At 37.2% G+C, this 19,430-nt stretch overlaps 1 protein-coding gene across 8 annotated transcripts in view; it reads right to left on the bottom strand.

Annotated features, from left to right (window-relative positions):
• DLG2 (discs large MAGUK scaffold protein 2) overlaps positions 1–19,430 on the bottom strand; it is a 1,912,587-nt gene that overhangs the window by 994,484 nt on the left and 898,673 nt on the right. The gene's annotated exons all lie outside the window — the stretch shown is intronic.

Raw genomic sequence — 19,430 nt, 5'->3', positions numbered from 1 at the left:
GTTTTCTTCTTTTGTTTTTGTTTTTTTCCAGCATTTTATAATAAGCATTACTATTAAGAACAATTGTTCTATAATAAGCATCTATTACTTTTGCAATCATAAAACAAATATTTTCAAGAGTAGTTTAGCAGTTTTGATACCCCTTGATAGTTTTTATCTGTCCTCATGTACAAAACACATTACCAGCAAAGGGAATTTTTTGGAGAGTAAAGTGCAGGGTTTCATTCCTAAGCTTCCGACTTCAGTCCCCAGTGCCACATATATCAGAGTGGTGTCCTGCCTTCTCTTCTCATTCTCATGTGAAACTCACTCATATGGTTTAAATAATTAAAAATCTTAAAGAACATATTTACTTATTTTATTATTGTTTTAATTGCCACCAGAGTTACCATTAAGACTTGGTGCCTGTACTAAAAGACCACAGCTTCCTTTTTTTCTTCTTCTTCTTTCTATTATACTTGATAGGACAGAGAGAAACTGAGAGGGGAGTGGAAGATAGAGAGGGAGAGAGAAAGACAGACACCTGCAGATCTGCTTCACAGCTTATGAAGTGAACATTGCTACACTTGATATATATGCATATATATTGGATTTGTATTGAGGATAAAGTCATGAAAATTTTTTAAATATCTTATAGCATTGTTTGACAAATCAGTAGTAAATAAACAGAAATGGCTAGGAAAGGGGCAAAGAAAGGCAAAATGGGCTGGAAAGGTAGGAACTTCCTTAGTAACTGTTGAGAGGGTTTTGACTGGTAGGATTAATAATTAATAATACCTGGAAGGCAGGGTGGGTGTTGAGGGTAGAAAGAACATAGATCAAAGGAATGGAATTCCGACTTGCCACTTCTGGGTCTGCCCTTTAAAAGCCTTGGCTCTCTGATCAATAAAAGAATTGCAATGCCTCACCGCCACAAGCTTGGTTCATGAGTCATCTCCCTCGTGTCCCTGAGTGAGTAGCAGCCCAGGCTGGCTCCTGTAGAGTTCTCTTCAACTCAGAGAGTACGCACCCGGGAAGAGGCACCCCCACGCTAGCCCGGCAGCTCCCTAACCAAAGAAGGGATCATTTGTAGGAAGCCTGAGCTACCAAGTCAATGCAAATCCCTCCTCTGGTCTTACTTCCCTGATCTTTCCAGCTCTGCCTTTCTGTAGCTTCTCTCTCTCCACAGCTTCTGGAATAGGCAGGCCAAAGCCAAGGGCAGCAACTTGAGCAAAGAATCCTAGTCACTTACTCCCAGATCAGCAAGTAGTCATGAGCACACTACCAAGTATCCCCACACCTTCTCTTATCAGTGTCTTACCCAGAATGTTTATACCACTTGAAACATTCTCCTCCTTTACCCTCTAAGTTTTCCTTCTGACTGCGTTTTCTTATTACTGAGTAAAATGTCACTTCTAGAAAGTTAATCTAAATCCTTTAGACTAGAAATTCCATATGTGTTACAGGTTCCCACTGATTTATGCTTCTAGCTAGCTATTCTAATCCCCCTTATTCTAATTTATTATTTACTACTTGTTTGTCAAACAATGCTTTAAGATTTAAAAAAATTTTTCATAACTTTATCCTCAATACAAATCCAATATATATGCATATATATCAAGTGTAGCAATGTTCATTTATTGTATGAACGAATGGGTGATGAGTGTTGAAGTAAGAGTTCACATGGCACACTTAGCATTGCCAATAAAGAAAACACCACTAACTAAGAAGGAAAAGAATAGCATAGAAGTGACTAGATTACCAGAGTAATTGACTTGAACAGAAATGTTTGTAGAACACAGACCAACAGGAATGTTCATGAGGTCTCTGTATTGTGATGGATGGGGTTAGATGCTTGTAGAAGTGTGAAATTCCATCACTATTGGTTTCCTGCTTAATACTCTTGGTTTTATAGCTCTGATTGTTATCCATGTGTCTCTATGCTACAGGCAATGTGTGTGTGTGTGTGTGTGTGTGTTGTGTGTGTGTGCTTGTGTGTGTGCGCGTGTGCATGCACGTGCACGTGCGTGTGCCTATGAGAGTGTGTGTATTTGTGTATGAGAAAGGCACACAGAAAGAGATAGTATAAAATACTATTGTATTGGTTAGAATGCTCCATTTTAGTTTTATTTTTCTTGCTGTTGTGTATTGTTGATGGAATCTAGTGCCTCACACATGGAAAGTGTGCAGTGCCTCATTGGTCTTGACTCCAGACCCTATGCAACTTATCTTTTTATCAGTGGTTTAAATGCTATTATTAGTACATCAATAATTAAGGAAAAATGCAGCTATGACTCTGTTTTATGTATAGCTCTCTCATAAGAACACTTATATTATGCAGAGTTAACTACCAGGATTTGTTTCTGTGTCATTCTTGCCCAGTGAAAGACCATTAGTAGAGTCTAAAGAGAAAAAAAATGATATACAATAGTTTCATGCAAAAGATGTTCACTACAATCTTTTGCTTTTTACTAGATATGTAATGGTACAATGAAACTATTATAGTGAAATATTTTCTGCCAGATATTCTATTTTTATTTTATAGCTTTACTGAAGAATGGGTTACTTACAATAAACTATACATAATTAAAGTTTATAGCTTTATAAGTTTGAACACTATAGATTCCTATGAAACTATCAGCTCAATCAACATAAAGCACATATTCATTGTCTCCCAAATTTCCTTGTATGTCTTTGTAATAGTTCTCTTCTACCTAATCTCATCCTTAAGCAATTGTCTTGATGTATTTAGCCACTACAGATTATTATTATATATTTTTCCACCTCTGGGAATTCATCATTCCATTCCGAATTTTTTTCACACACACACACAAACACACACACATATATATATATATATATATATATATATATATATATATATATATATATATATATATGTGTGTGTGTGTGTGGAGAGAGAGACAGAGACAGAGACAGAGACAGACAGAGACAGGGGAAGGTCATGGCATACCTGACTAAGATCACACATTACAGTGCACAAGGTCTTGGGCTCATGCCCCTGGTCCCCACTTGCAGGTGGGATGCTTGACAAGTGATGAAGCAGGGCTGCAGGTGTCTCTCTGTCTTTCTCACTCTCTATCTCCCCTTCCCTCTAGATTCCTGGCTGTCTCTATCCAATAAAAAAATATCATTTTGGGGGAGTCGGGCAGTAGTGCTGTGGGTTAAGCATATGTGGCGCAAAGCGCAAGGACTGGAGTAAAGATCCAGGTTCGAGCTCCCATCTCCCCACCTGCAGGAGAGTCGCTTCACAGGCGGTGAAGCAGGTCTGCAGATGTCTGTCTTTCTCTCCCCCTCTCTGTCTTCCCCTCCTCTCTCCATTTCTCTCTGTCCTATCCAACAACAATGACATCAATAACAACAATAACTACAACAACAATGAAAAACAACAAGGGTGACAAAAGGGAAAATAAATAAATCTAAAATATATATATATATATATATAATTTTTAAAAATTGAGAGAGAGAGGGAGAGACCATAGAACTGAAACTCGCTGCAATGTGGTGAGAAATGAGTTCAAGCCTGGACTGCATGCAAGGCAAAACGGGCTCACCATCACAGCAAGCTATTTTTGTAGCTCCATTTTGGATTATATTGAAATGTCTAGAATTTCATATGACTGCATCGATCAATTGGTTTTCAGTTTGGAAAGAAATATTCAACATATATCACTAGGCAATTTGTAAACACCAGATAGTAGTTTACCATACTTGGAAAAGGGGTTCTAGGATTAGTGTCAGCAAAGAGAAGCTCAGTTCTTGCAAATCTTCTTTAAAAATTTTGATTAGACCAACAACAGTTCTAGACAGTCCCTTTAAAAGGGGGAATTACAAACGTTACCATGCACTAGTTGATTGACTTGGATAAGGTATAGAATTCACTCTGGGACTGAATGCAAGTGTAAACTGAAAATATAGTTCCTGTTAAAGTAATCACTTTTAGGGGTCTTACAATCAACATGATAACTTGCATACAGTAAACACTCAATAAATATTAGCTATTGTTATTGTTGTAGTTGTTTTTATTTTATTTGGGGTGGGTTTAATGGCTTACATACACTTGTTGACACAATGCTTTTCAAAACACTTGCCCCTCTGCCAACTTAGGTCTTTTTCCACCATTAAGCATGAGGACCCCACAGTTTCCCCTGCCCTGACCCCTGCTGGCTAGAGTCCTTTCCTAGAGTCCTTTGCTTTGGTGCAATACAACTAATTCAGTTCAGGTTATACTTTGTGTTTCTCTTTTCTGTTCTTGTTTCTGAAGTTCTGTCTGTGGTTGAGATTATCTGATACTCATCCTTTGCTTTTTAGTTTATCTCACTTAACAAAATTCTTTCAAGCTCCATCCATGACATATGGGGAAAAATGTTAATAATAAAAGGTTTTAATTCTCCTTTGGAATTTTTCAAGAATTTTTGGAAACTTTTTTTTTCTCCAAAATCTTCATGTCTCAAATCATTTAAATCAGTAGTGGGAATTCCTTACCCAACAACAGCTAATGATCATACTTAAGCCATCAAGGTGTGATCACTAAGTCTAAGTGACATCATATTGTCACCAAATTGGAGGCAATCATTTATTTTCCCTGAGTCTGCCTATCCTCACTTGCAAAATTGATCTTTTATTGCCTGTGTCATACATTATTTATGTGGCCAGACAATATGAAAGATGTGAACTTATCTGCTATAAAAAAGATAGTGAATCTGTAACATTTTGAGATAAACTAAGGTAGGAGAACTAGCATTGTGCATTATTTATTCATTTATAAGTTTTTCAATAAATATGTTCTAAGTGTTGATTTTGTGCTTGGAACTTTCCCAGGTTCTATATAAACAGTAACAAAGCACAACGAGTACATTACAGAGAAGTAAATTTGCAAATAATTAAACTATGTCTTTCTTTATTAAGAATTGTACACACTGTGGGCACTTGGGGTTAGGCAAAAAAAAAAAAAGAGGTAATATTGGACTGAAATTGCAATGTAAGCAAACAGTGAAAGCAACAAGAGCAAAGAAAGGGAGATATGAAAGTCTAGTCCACTGTAAGGGAGGTGAATGGAAAATAACTGTAATTAGGGCTGGAGAAGTTACAGGAAGGGTCACATATAGAGATACTGAGTGTTTGTTTGCATTTAACACAATAGCATAGGTTTCCTATAACAGAGAAAGCAGGTTAAGTTTGCCTTTAGAACGATCTTTTGTCAACAAGATGAACTGTAATCAGGAGGACCAATTAGCTTGCAATAGAAAGATAAAAGTTAATATGTGTGTGTGTGTGTGTGTGTGTGTGTGTGTGTGGTTTCATATAAGTGTGTACAGTTTCACATATAGTTTCCTTATTTGTTTCTGCTACTCCTTTTTTTTTTGTTTTTTTGTTGGAGTAGGAGTGATATTCAGTGAAAGCACACAGAACTTGGCCTGGGAAAGGTCCTGGATTTGATACCTGGCACCACCAACATTGAGAGCTAAGCTTTGCTCTATAAATCAACCAACCAATAAAATGAAATACTTCCATATGTACTTTACAAGATTGTTATGATAAAACATCATTTTGAAATTATGTATGTGGAGTAGTTTTATAAGGTGAGCAACACCATATAACACATGATAGATAGCAGTCATTGCTAACCTGTCTTGCCATTTTGATCATCTGGAGAACCAGCTCATCTGCAGGAGTTAAGTCAGTTGTGTTGTAATCAACATCTGCCACATGTTGTAATCAACATAGCCACATGAGCTATGCCATGGTTCTTCATTTTCCATGAGTTAATCCAATAAGAAGGAAATAAACATAAGTGATGGAACTCTTAAGTAAAAGTCACACTTAATTACTCAACCAAGCACTCAAACAAGCTCCCAATTCATAAGGGTGAGAAAGGTCAATGGAATATTTCCACATTGATTTGTTCTGCCTCTTCTAATTGCTTTGGGTGAGAGCTGTGTGTGTTCCATGGGAAGTAACTAGGTGTCACAATTATAATTCTGGGATAGAGAAGCTTATGAAAGATTAGAGTAACACCAGTTTTATTAGATGAATTCAACAGTCACATTTAATATAAGATAAATTCTATTTGAAAACGTGGATTAGATCAATTCCTAATATATCTTACATATAGTCAGCTCTCAGTAAATTATATGGAAACAAAAGGAGTAACCAAAACCAGCAAGTATCCAGCAATTACTGTTTTTGGTCACCTGAAATGTTAGTTCAAATAAGGGTGAACTTCACTACCTTGCAATAACATTATGAAGAGCAGTGCAATTGCATTTGTGAAAGCATGTAGTAAATCTTAGAGAATTACATCAGTTTGAGACACCAGGGATTTTATTATTGTTAGCCTCATTTTGAAGTTCACAGAATACCTTCCATTTTTTTGGAGATAAGTAAAGCACAGTTAAATAATTTCGACAAGGAAATGATGCTAGAAAGGCAAATAGGTCCCATCACCCATTTGCAAATATTTCTAATCATTTCCTCTTTTTGTGCCTTTACTAATTCAATAAACAGTATATGAGTCTCTGTCTCTAGCCAATCACAAATAAAAATTAAATTAAAAATAAAATAAAAAAGAAATTTAGTACTATACTGGGAAATAGAAGATAAAGGGCAGGGCTCTCTTAGCCAAAGAAGCTGACATTTTATGCTGAAGCCTAATCCCAAGTGTAATCTCATTTGGAGGTGAGACCAGAGGGGGTAATTAGTTGATCAGGTTGCAGACCTGCCCAATGGGTTTAATGCTATTATGAAAGAGCCTACAAAGACCTCACTTGCTTTTCCACCATGTGGTGGTGATACAACAACAACAAAAAAAATTACAAAGGAGACAGCAGATCTCATCAGGCAGCAAATGTATTGGCACCTTAAACCGGGGCTTTTTAGACTCTAGAACTATGAGCAATAAATTTCTGTGATTTATAATTTATCTAGTCTATGGCATGTTGTTTAGTGGCCTGAACTGACCAAGAAATGGGCATGTTTGATAAATCTAGGTATTATACATTAGATGAAGGAATAAAGCTGAAACAGTTTTTTTTTTCTTTTTCTCTCAGAGCCTGATGTGAAAAACAGACAAAAACTGAAATAAAAGTAATGCCATGTAGTAAAAGCTAAAATCAAGGGGTTTGTAGGATGCTATGAGAATCTAGAAAAGGGGGGTTTAAGACAGTCTTTGGAGTTTAGAACAACACTTGAAAGAGGAATGTATTTGTTCACTGAAACAGACTGAAGTATCCTGGTAGAACAAAATGGTAAAATAGGTGTCTGCTGTGAGTGAGTTTTCAGAGTGTGGCATATTCAGGAGACTGCTAAGTGCTTTGATATCATCAACTATAGGCTCCTATAGGCAAGGAGAAGAAAAGGAGATTTAGATAGTTCAATAGAGGTCTGGTTTGGTGGCCTCTGTGTTTTTGATAAAGAGATTATATTTAATCCTTCTTGAGTATTAAAAAATGTTAAGAGGGAATAAACACAATAAAAACCTGTATTAAAATGTTCCTATTTTTATCAGGATAATACACAAGGCATTCACTTTAATGGGCTCTCCTGCATCTCCAGTCAATTCTAATCACCATAAGCATGTAAGAATGTAAGAAAAATGAGGAAGACCAAAGCAGACTATAGGCCATCAAACTAATACTGTCAACTAAACTCAAAAGAATAGTCTATAGGAAAAGAAAAACTACAGAAGACCTGAGGAAAAGTAATTTAAAAAAAATGTTTATATTTATTTATTTTCCCTTTTGTTGCCCTTGTTTTGTTTTGTTTTTATTGTTGTTGTAGTTATTATTGTCATTGTTGTCATCATTGTTGGATAGGACAGAGAGAAATGAAGAGAGGAGGGAAAGACAGAGAGGGGGAGAGAAAGACAGACACTCGCAGACCTGCTTCACCGCCTGTGAAGCGACTCCCCTGAAGGTGGGGAGCCAGGGGCTCCAACCGGAAAAGTAATTTTTTTCAGGTCTGAGATCAAGAAACTTAAGAGTCTAAAATTAAGTTGGTCCAGATTCATAAAAATATGTTGTCTCCAAACCACACAAAGAAAACATTCCATTTTGAACCTCAGAATTCCCATTTTATTTGAGTTCAACAAAATTACAAGATATTTTGTATGCCTATTAAAGAAACAGAATGAGACGTAACCTCATAAGAAATAGCCACATAAACATTCAAGGACTTCAAATATTAAGATTATCAGCTACATAACTTGAAAATGACTATGTGAAAAGTTTAAATTAAGAGGTAGGAAAAGGGGGTTTGGGCAGTAGCACAGCGGGTTAAGCACACATGGCACAAAGTGCAAGGACCAGCTTAAAAGATGCCGGTTTGAGCCCTGGCTCCCCACCTGAGGGGAGGGGTCTCTTCACAAGGGGTGGAGCTGGTCTGCAGGTGTCTATCTTTCTCTCCCCCCTCTGTCTTCCCTTCCTCCCTCAATTTCTCTCTGTCCTATCCAACAACAATGACAGCAATGATAACAATAACTATCACAACAACGATAAAACAAGGACAACAAAAAGGAAAAAATAGCCTCCAGGAGCAGTACACTCATGGTGCAGGCACTGAGCCCCAGTGATAACCTTGGAGGCAAAATAAATAAAATAAAATAAAATAAAATAAAAATTTAAAAAGTAGGAAAAGATTATATAGTGAAACACTATAGTTTGATGTCTTTATAATCTTGTTTGGAGATATTTCTTAATTAAAGAAAGAAAATGCCATCTATAATGAAAGAACTAATACATTTAATTACTTTCAAATAAAAGCGTAGTGCAGAGAGAGAAGGCATATTCAGCTACGATCAATAATGGATTACTATTCAGAAGCTGTAGAAACTGCTATTAATCAAGTGACACAATGAATACAAATAGACATGCACAGTATTGAACTATCACTTCACAGAAGCAGAAACATTTATACTGAATAAACCTCAAAAAATCCTCCACATTAGCCTTCATCCAGAAAGTGCAAATTAAGGAACATAATGGACTGGATATTGGCACACTTGGTTAAGGCCCCAGTCTCCATCTGTAGGAGGAAGCTTCACAAGTGGTATAATAGGGTTGTAGGTCTCTCTCTGTCCCCTCCCTGTCATGTTCTGTCTCTATCCAAAGTAAATACAATTATTTAAAAAACAAATTAAAGAAATAAAATATTCAATGACACTTTACACTTGTTAAGTGGACCAAGATTAAAATGTTTGACCAGCTTCATGTTGGTGGGCACATAAATAATGTAAGCCCCTAAATATAGATACCTGAATAAGCACAGTAGTTTGGAAGACAATTTGTCATGTTTTGTAAAGTCAAACAGGTGAAAAAAATATTACCTAGCAATTTCAATCATAAGTTAACTCTTACATACCATAAAAAGACTTATATGCAAGAATATCTAGTGCTCTATTGTTTGTATTTCAAAGATTGGAAATAATCCAAAAATTCATTGAAAGTAAAATACATACATGAATCACAGAGCTGTAAAACTGAGTAATTCTGTATTATACAAAATAACACTGGTGGCATCAAAACGTACTACTGCACAAAAAAAAAGAAGCAAATTTCAGAAGATAGGGAAATATAATTTGGGAATAGCACAGAGACCTCTTCAAAATATTAATGTTCAAAATCTCAGTGTGGAGGAGGGGTTCATGGTATTTATCATTAATTTTAATATCTTTGCATGTTTGGCATTCCAGAATATTTTCAAATAAGTCAGTTTACAAATAAAATAGGGAAAATATTGGTTGCTGCTGTGAAAATGTATGGAAGATTAGAAATAGAGATTTAACCAGGAAGACTTTTGTCAGGATAAAGGAAAAGTTATTGCTAACTATAAGTATTAAGTAAGTGGTTATTAGAATGAAGAAAAGATGGAGGCCCTTTTCCCCAAAGGTGGAAATTATCACATTTAGATGCACTAACTTGACAAGTGAATGAAACTTCCCTGGTGTTTCCCATCACCTCATATCTATATTCTCTGATTTTATTGTTGAGGAGTCAAAATTAGGTACATATGGAGACTACATCAAGAAGAAATATACACAGAGAAATAGCCAGCAACTGGTTCAGTCACTAATAGAAGTGGATGGCTGGTTTGGAGACTTGGTTGTTTGGTTGATTCCATATAATAAGTATAATTAGAGGAACAAAGTTGAAGTAACTGTGAATCTTAGATTAATCATGGTAACTGTGTCCTAGGAACACTGGGAGAGTGAGAGTTTTTGTATATGGGATAATGAGCTGGGGAAGAGGGACCGAGTTTGGAATACTGTCAAGCTGGAGACTGTCAACATATTTTCCAGAATATCTGTGGGACTCTGGTGGGGAGACCTCTTCCCAGGCAAAAACTTTAGAGCTTACCTGCACCAGATGCAGGGGAGCCTAAAAGGAATGTCCTGGGGCAGCAGGAGTGAGTGGCCGGGTATTTCCCTGTGTAAGTAGCAAGAGATGTACCAGGGATCACCAGGGGAATGTGTGGTGCACAAAAATCCATTTATTGAACAGCAAAGCAGGGTTTACAAGGGGTTGCAGGAGGAAGTGACATGTGTATACCATATATGGTAGGGAGGCAAAGGGTCTGGGTGAGGGTCAGGACTTTTCCAGTAATTGTGAGCAAGAGGTTTAATGGGTTAAGAGAATGAGAAAGCAAGGTTATCAGTAATGAGCAGCCAGAGTGGGATCCTGAGGGCAGAGAGAAGCTAGATCAGATATGATCAAAGGAATAAAATGGGTGGGGAAGTTGGGAGGGGACTTTCAGGCAAAACAATGGTTATGTAGATAATAAGGGAGTGGGCTAATGTGAGGCAGCTGATAGGCTGGGCAGACCCTGGAGGCCTTGTCCTTCCTTGCTCAACCTCTTAGTAGAGAGAGACTGATAGGATTGGTTGTGCCCCTCAGGCCCTCATATTTCAATGGGGGGTCCCGCCAAGCTCTACCATATCCTCACAATTCCCTACAAATATAATTTTACTTTCCCATCAGAAAAAAAAGCCCTATTAATGGAAATTGCTTGTAAAAAGGTTCACATTAATAGAACAACTTGTAGGGATTGTTATTAGAATCTTCAAAGAACAAAAGTAAATAAAGAAGTAGGGGTACCTCTTTCTCCTTTTCCACATTAACTAGCACTGTTTGATATAATCTTGCTACTTAATGCCTTAGCTGCAGTGTTCGAGTTACTTTGTCTTCAGGACTTTTGCCACAAGAGCATCCTTTGGAAAAAGCCAACATGATTGAGGGCACACACATAGTCTTTTGTGTTAGAGCAAATATTTTAGAGGTACCCTCCTTATCCTGCTTGAGCTATTTTGTTCTAACATGTTTGATAGACAAATTGGTGCAATTTCCAGTTTGTCACCAGAAATAGGCTTTCTCAGCAGGAATACATGACTGTACTGCTCACTCTGACAGCAACACTAGTTCACTGGGTATCATGAATGGAACTGGGCTTTCCACAGGATTTCTATATATGAAATCCACAGCCATAGGACTTCTTCATAAGAGACTGATGCTACAGAGGACTAAAAACTTCACACATCCACATTGATCACTGAATAAATTTTCACTTTTGCACATGTTGGTTTTGGCTAATAAAGGCATCAGCAGCATATACTCTTTACTTCAAGGGAGAGAGGAATTCTAACTGCTGGAATATTATCTCTGCCTCGCATATGTATCTATGTATGTATGTATGTATGTATGTATTTATGTATTTATTTCCAAAGCATTGTTCAGCTCTGACTTAGAGTGTTATTGGGGGTTGACCCTGGATCTTGTAGTCTCAGGCATGAAATTCTTTTTGCATAACAATTATGCTATATTCCTGACCTGTTGGCTCTAGTTTGCAAGAAATGGAAGGTATTACACATTCTATAGGCCTATACACAATATACATTACTACCACAGAGCTCTTCTAAATCTATGTTATACTATGCTCGAGTCAAAGGAAATTGAAAGATAAGCTTATATATTCCAAATTGTATTATCTCATACACATTTCATCCTTTTCAGTTCTACAAACTCTAACCTACTTTAGATTATTATCTCTAGCCTCCTACTTCACTCTGTAGTTTAATTCCTTGGCTATTCAGAGCATTTTTTAAAAATCTTTATTTATTTAGCCATCAAGGTTATTGCTGAGCTCGGTGCCTGGACTACAAACACTGCTCCTGGTGGCTTTTTTTTTTTTCTTTCTACTGTTATTTGACAGGACAGAGGGGAATTGAGAATGGAGGGGAGATACAGAGATGGGAGAAAGACAGACACCTACAGACCTGCTTCATGAAGTATCCCCCCTGCTGGTGGGGAGCCAGGTATTGAACCCAAGTCCTTGTGTATGGTGTTATGTGTGCTTAACCGGGTGCACCACTGTCCAGGTCCCAAACTTTAATTTATTTCATTTGACAGAAACTGAAAAAGGGAAGGGATGGAAAAGGAGAGAAAAACAAAGAAACCTCTCAGTACTGACAGTAGAGACAGAGACTTGAACCAGGTCCTTGTGTGTGGTGACACAAGCACTTAACTAGATGTGCTAATATCCAGCCACTCAGATAATTTTATTAGCATTAGACAGAATGTTCTCTAAAACATAGCTGCTTGTTCTCCTGTTTACTGTTGGATGACTCCCTGCTGGTGTCCCAAGTCCTAAGCTTTCCTACTTCCATGTATGTATTTATAGTGTTCCCTCCACCACAGGGAAACTATTAATGCGTTGATGACATTGTCTTCCCCAAGAAAGGAAATCAGATGAATTTCTGATCTCAGAAATACTAACTCTTCCTCTTCTTATCCAGTTTTTACTTACTAAAATTCAATTTAAGAAATATTTTTCTTTTTCTTTTAGAAATTTTTTTCTATGAAATCCTCCCAGACAATAGTAAAATCAACATGTTTATATAGTGTTCTCAAGATTACATAGCATTTTTTAAGCTATGTTGCATGGAATCTGTGAAAGTATGGCAGAGTATAAAATGAATATTAATTAACATTTTGACAGAGAAAGAAATCAATCAGAGAAGCTTAGTGACAGTGTTAATTATGAATCTTCTGATACTAGTTCTCATACTCTAAATTCCATATATCATTATCATCCATTTCAATTCTTTCTGTATTTTTTTTCATTGTCACCAGGGTTATTGCTGGGGTTCTGTGCCTGCACGATAAATCCAATGCTCCTGGAGGCCACTTTTCCTTTTTTTTTTCTTTTTTAATTTGATTTGATAGGTAGAAATTGAGAGGGGAGGAGGAGGAAATTGACATGGAGAGAGAAAGAGAAACACCTGCAGCACGTACTTCACCACTCCTGAAGCTTCCTCCCTGCAGTGAGGGAATGGGGGCTTGAAGTCAGTTCCTCTTTGCAAGTGTGAGGCCTTGACCTCAATTCCTGGCAACACCATATGCCAGAACTGAGCAGGGTGCTGGTCTTTCATTAAACAAACAATCTTACAAAGAGTATCATAGTAAATTCCCAAATAATACAATTACTCCCTAGAAAGGACCCACCCTGTCGTGTCTATATTACGTCTCCCAATCTGGAGAATCAAAGTCTTAGTACTACTTTCTCATTCCCTGGTGCTCAAAACATCATTCAACACAGGTAGCTCTTGACCGGGGTCTATTTATTCAGTCTGGGCATCTGCAATGGAAACTGAAAGCAGCTGCTGGACTGAAATATGAAACCATGTATTCTATTTGTCTGTGAAAGCTGTTTTTTTTTATTGTTTGCTTTTACTTATAACCAGTTCCCATGGAGACTGGGATAATTATGTATCGAATAGTTTCCCTATTTAAGGTCATTCCATAAGTGTCACTTAGGAATCAAATCAAGTCTTGAGATTCTTATGGAACTATCTGCTTTTAACTTTCATGTACTGTACATTGAGAAGATCATCTTAAGAAACCACAATAAAGATCTTCTAACTAGAAGCTAGAACTCATTTATATGGGAGAAAAACAGGAAACAAAAAAAAACCCTGAAAATTTAGACAAAAAATTATCTGGGCTAAATGAATTTCAAGAGCTACTTCCTAAAAATCTCAGTACTTTGAAAATATGAAATCTGCAGTTGTTAAGAGTTTTGACTCCCAATTTATCATACCATTAATTTTTTCCAGGAATGGATGGGACGGTAGATTAACCGTGGGAGTTATCAGGCTAGACAGTGATTTTGATTTTAAGAGAATAACCACAACTACAGCTTACTAACTGTACCAGTATTTTCTCTTTTCTTTTATAGTTCAAAAGTGAAATTTAGCAGAATCTTTTGTCAATATTGTTTTTGATGGGATTTCACTACTATGAGCTGACTTTTTCAAATACAAAGCAAGAGCTAGAGAGACAGACACCACAGCATGGAGGCTTCCTTCAATAAACTGAAGGTTGGGTTTGAACCTAAGCCATGTACGTGGCAAAGCAGGTGCATTACCCAAGTGAGTTATTTTGCTGGCTCTAGCAAAATCTTTAGGAAAGCATTAAATATCAAACATATGAAATATTCTTCATTTTCTTCACTATCATCTTTCTTTAAAACTTATTAAATTGTTAGAGACCATTATAGTATGATGATATGTTAAATGTTAAATATAAATTGTTAGAGACCATTATAATATGATGATATGTTAAATGGAGGTCAATAGTTTTGAGCCTAGTATGGATGATATAACTACATTATCACTGGTTTCTAATAAACTTGGAAGACAAATGTATTGCCCCCTACTAATGTAGCCCTCTTTCAGTCATACCAGGAGATCTTAAAGGAAATTTTGGGATAGGTGTTGGCACACCTGGTTGAGTGAACACATCACAGTGTACAAGGACAGGGTTCAAGCCCCTGGTCCCCACTTGCAGGGGTGAAAGCTTAACAAGTGGTAAAGCAGTGCTACAGGTTTCTCTCTCTCCTCTCTCTCTCTCTCTTTCTCTCTCTCACTCTCTCTCCCTATCTCCACCTTCCCTCATAATTTTTATCTCTATCCAAAATTAAAACAAAAAAATCAACACCAAAGTAAAGGACTGGGGGTGGAGTCAGGTCCTGGATCATGATGTTCGAGGACAACCTAGGTAGGGGGGTTAGAGAGTTATGCAGAAAACTAAAAAAATGTTACACATGTACTGACTGCTATATTTTATGTAAACCATTAATTCCCTCAATAATTTTAAAAAAATCAAAAATCAAAAAGAATGTAAGCCTAGATTATTGGTGGTTTCTGAATTGACATAGTGAGAGTACATAGAAGGCAGAGCGTTTTCTGCTGAGAAACCATGTCCCTGACACTCTGTCAAAAGATCCAGAATTCCCCTTCACCAGTGGGCATATGACCTGGACTGCTGAAGTCAGGTTAGGAGGGAAGCCACAGTGTCTCTTGCTCAGGCAGTGATAAGGACAGACCCCTCTGTCTGGAATCCTCCTTCATATCATTGATTCACCAGCAAAAGTGGTGGGAAGCATGTGGGACCTGGGGTGGCAAGTCCATGCTAATAAAAACAGAGAACATTTTGGCATCAGTAAGACAAAATGTGAAGGTACTTTCTGACTTGAAATAGAGAAATTAAAAGAAAAAATATTATGTCCTTTTAGACCTTTAAGGGTGAATAAGATACCATTCAGAAAGCTACTATCATGATGGAGGGTCTGAAGCCCAGCTGAGGCCTGGACTGCACTAGTGGGAAGGGAAAACCAGTGGGAAAGGGACATTCACCTAGACAGTGAGCTCAAACTCCTACCCAAGGCTTTATATGCAGAACTCTGAAACCATCTCTTCCCCACATAACACCTTTGCTTTACTTGTAAGCCTAGTGAGTCATCAACTACATATCCAAGACATCCTAAGCACAGTATATTAACAATTGCACATAGACAACTTCTAAAATACTTGCTCTCAACACAAGGTTATGCTCAGTCATTTACTCAACAATCTCATTTGTCACCCACTTCATTTTTATTGTGTATCATTTACCAGTAGTGCCTTCAATGCCAAGTATCTTGAGCCCACAAAATACCAGGGGGGAAAAAGCTACAAAGTTTCAACTCCATTTGTCTGAACTTTTATAGCATTTACAAAATTTGTTACAGAAATTAAATTAGTACCTGCTTGAATAATTACATGTTATTCCACTGTTATAAATATTCTAGATGAATGCATTTTGTAGTTTTCAACAGAGAGCATTACAGCTGAAATTTCAGCTATGTTTAGCACCTAAAAGAAATTATGTGATGTGGAGAGAAACAGATCAGAGATAGAAGCTTTCTCTGGTCATATAAAAACATGATATTATTTCAAGTTCTTTCTCAGGCTCTCATATTTAGTGAGTATTCTGATAACCCTTTAGTCATTCCATATTTTTAGAGACATATCATACATGGTAAACTAACTGACTTCTCAAAGCATCAAATGCCAAACTTGGCTCTATTATTCACTCCTCTTATAAGGACTGTCTAAAGTTATTTGGATTTGATGAGATAGGAAGATAAATGTAAACTTCCATGCAGCTATCAGAAATATTTATTAGCATAAAGTGTATTATTCTACTCATGTCAGGCCAGGTATAAAGCAAGAGCTCAATAGCTCCCCCCTACACTACAATTTCCTCCTTAAGAAGCAATAATCTAGGGCCAGCAAAATAGCTTATTTGGATACTGTATGTGATTTATCATATTTATAACTCAAGTTATATAAACCTGGAGGGATCTTCACTGCTATGATATGAGGCAGAGAAGAAAGAGGAGTAGAAAGAGCAGAAGGAGGGAGAGAAGGAAAAGAGGAGGTGGGGAGAAGGAGGAGGAGGAGGAAGAAGGTAAGGTTGAAGTTGTCTGATCCCAGATATCCTGATACTCGTTATGAGAAATCCTACTGATTGTTACCTTTGCATCTATATACTTGAAACATATATTCAGGTACATTATATTGACTAGTATATAGCACTAGGCCTGAATTTCAGGTGCTGTCCCGTTCTTACAAAATCTTGCCCAATTGCAAAGACAGATATTTCACAGTTTCCTGCCCACAGGCAGGAGAGGTTTGAATTGCCATATGTGATCACCTATTAAAATTTGATGTCTGACTGCTCCCCTAAGAGTCTGGAGATTTTGCATGGGATAACTGGAATAAACTCAATATCTCATGGCATCAAAAGAATGTACCTGACATAATGACACTTGGATAATGATAGTTTGAAGCACCCTTATCTAACCTGATATTTCGTCCCGTACAAATGTATTCTGATCATCGTTGATGTCATGTATAAACACCTGTTTTGTCTGAATATCTACTTCTGCATACGTTTTACAAATAAATACTCCTTAAAGCTTGGGGTGGATGGGACACACACTTGACACAGTGCTAGCTAGGGATATCATATATATGTTCCCACCTGATCTCTTCTGATCAACTGTATGGCAACTGGCTGTGGTTACTTCTCTCCACCTGGGGCACATCTAATCCGTAGGCCTGCCAACTAAGGTTCTCTCCACATGTGAATTCCCCATAGGATAAGAGGAAGAGGAGGATAATGAAGGTAGTAAACATGACCATGAAGAGGAAATGATTTAACATTGCCAAGGAATGAGTCTCTGATTATTTCAAGGTCTAAATTTATTGAGCATCTGTATGTCAAGTACTAGAATATGATGACAATGAAAAGAAGATATGATGAATTTCTATCCTTGAGAGATTTAGATATTTGTATAAATTGTATCCCTTTTAACAAAACATACTTGAGACAAATTGATGATTTAAAATTTAGGGAAATGCTAATCAACTTGGCCATGTTACAATTTGTCTTAGAATATCTCCTGATCTCCATCTTCTACCAATCTTGGCTCTAACATGCACTCCTATTATGGGGACTGTCTAAAGTTATTTGGATTTGATGAAATATTGGTTATCTTCAATCCTTTCCACACTTTACATATTCTCTTTGAAATATTCTCCTCCAACCAACTTGGAGAAGTCTCTGTATATACTTCATGCCTTCTCAGAAGAGGAACTCCAAACTGGATCCATTTGAAAAAGCCCACCTCCCTAATTTGATGGCAGCCTTTCTGTCTCAGAAGCCAAGTGATGGGTGAGAGAGGTGGATGGAAGTTTACTTGCTTGCCTTCTCTGTAATATAAAGATCAATCAGAGGGCAATGGCTTTCTCCTATTCTACATCTTTGTGCTTCTATACTTAGAAAAGTTTCTGGTGAATAAGTGGTGATCAATAAATGTTAAATGAATGATAGACTGAAGTAACAAAAGGCCTGGCTGCGGACAACATAAAAAGAGAACAGATGACTGGGACTGTACAACACACAGAGCCAGCTTGGTTGTTGGTTTATTTGTCTAGAACAACCCCCTTGCTTTTTGGATCAGGCCAGCTTTCTCTGACAAGAATGATTTGGATTCCAGATTACATGCTGCACAGTGTGAATTTTTCCTTTCCAACAAATGCCTGATAATTAGTGTTACCTTTTCTCTGTCTTTTCTTGAATCCCCTAATACATGAGCTATACTAAGTAGTTTTAATAGTCTGGGAAGGGGTGCAATCACAGAGAACAGGACTTGCAAGCATAGGCTTCCATGTCTTATTGACAGCACCACAAATGCAAAAGAAATGGCTCTGATTGTCTCTCTCTCTCATAAATAAGTAAATGTTTTGTTTTGTTTTTAAATAAGAATCAGTTTAGTTTTCTTACCTTGAAAAGCAAATCCCCTTTTCCCATACGCTTTTGTGAGAACCATAGAGAAAAATCCACTGTGAAATCACTAAAGGTTCTGTGCTTAAAGGTATTGTGAAATAATTCAAAAATTATTTGACAGAATAGAAAGACAGTTTACCTTGTCAGGTATGTGCATTGCCATGTTCACAGCCCATGTTCAAACCTAGGTGCCAAAGCGATAGCATAACATAACAGTAAGGGAAGCCCTGGTGTTGAGCTATCTCTCTCTTTTTGTCTTTCCCTATGAAGGGGAAAAATGATAATAAAACAATATCCCTACTCTCTTTGTTCCTTTCTTCTTTATTTGCATGTGACAATAAAAACTGGCTTGCTTTGGGAAGCAGCGTGTGGGAACCTAAGATATGTGGCTGGAGAGAAGAAACACCTTCAAGTTCTTGAACCTGACAGCTCCTCAAAGCTAGCTGTGAGACCTAACAGTGGAATTCATTTGATCACAGTGTCACAGTGCTGAAGAAAAGTTTCTGTTATTTATGCAAAATTTTTGAAGATTTCAAGTTCTGCTCAGGTTCTAAAACTTAGTGAGTATTCTGACAACTCTTTTGTCATTCTATATATTTTAGAGACATGCCAGGTCTATTTTAGTCATTCATGACCCCAGTATCTCATAGAATTTGACAAAGCAGGTACTCAGACAGAAACAAAAAAGTCTGTGGGAGAACGGGTCTAACTGAGAAAAGTGGTGTGGGGGGAGAATAGAGGGAAAGAAAGCTATAAGGAAGGCTG

Source organism: Erinaceus europaeus, chromosome 17 (assembly GCF_950295315.1).
Source record: "Erinaceus europaeus chromosome 17, mEriEur2.1, whole genome shotgun sequence".
NCBI classification, from domain to species: domain Eukaryota; kingdom Metazoa; phylum Chordata; class Mammalia; order Eulipotyphla; family Erinaceidae; genus Erinaceus; species Erinaceus europaeus.
Note: the sequence above shows the minus strand (reverse complement) of the source record. Positions and strands in the feature narration are given on the sequence as shown.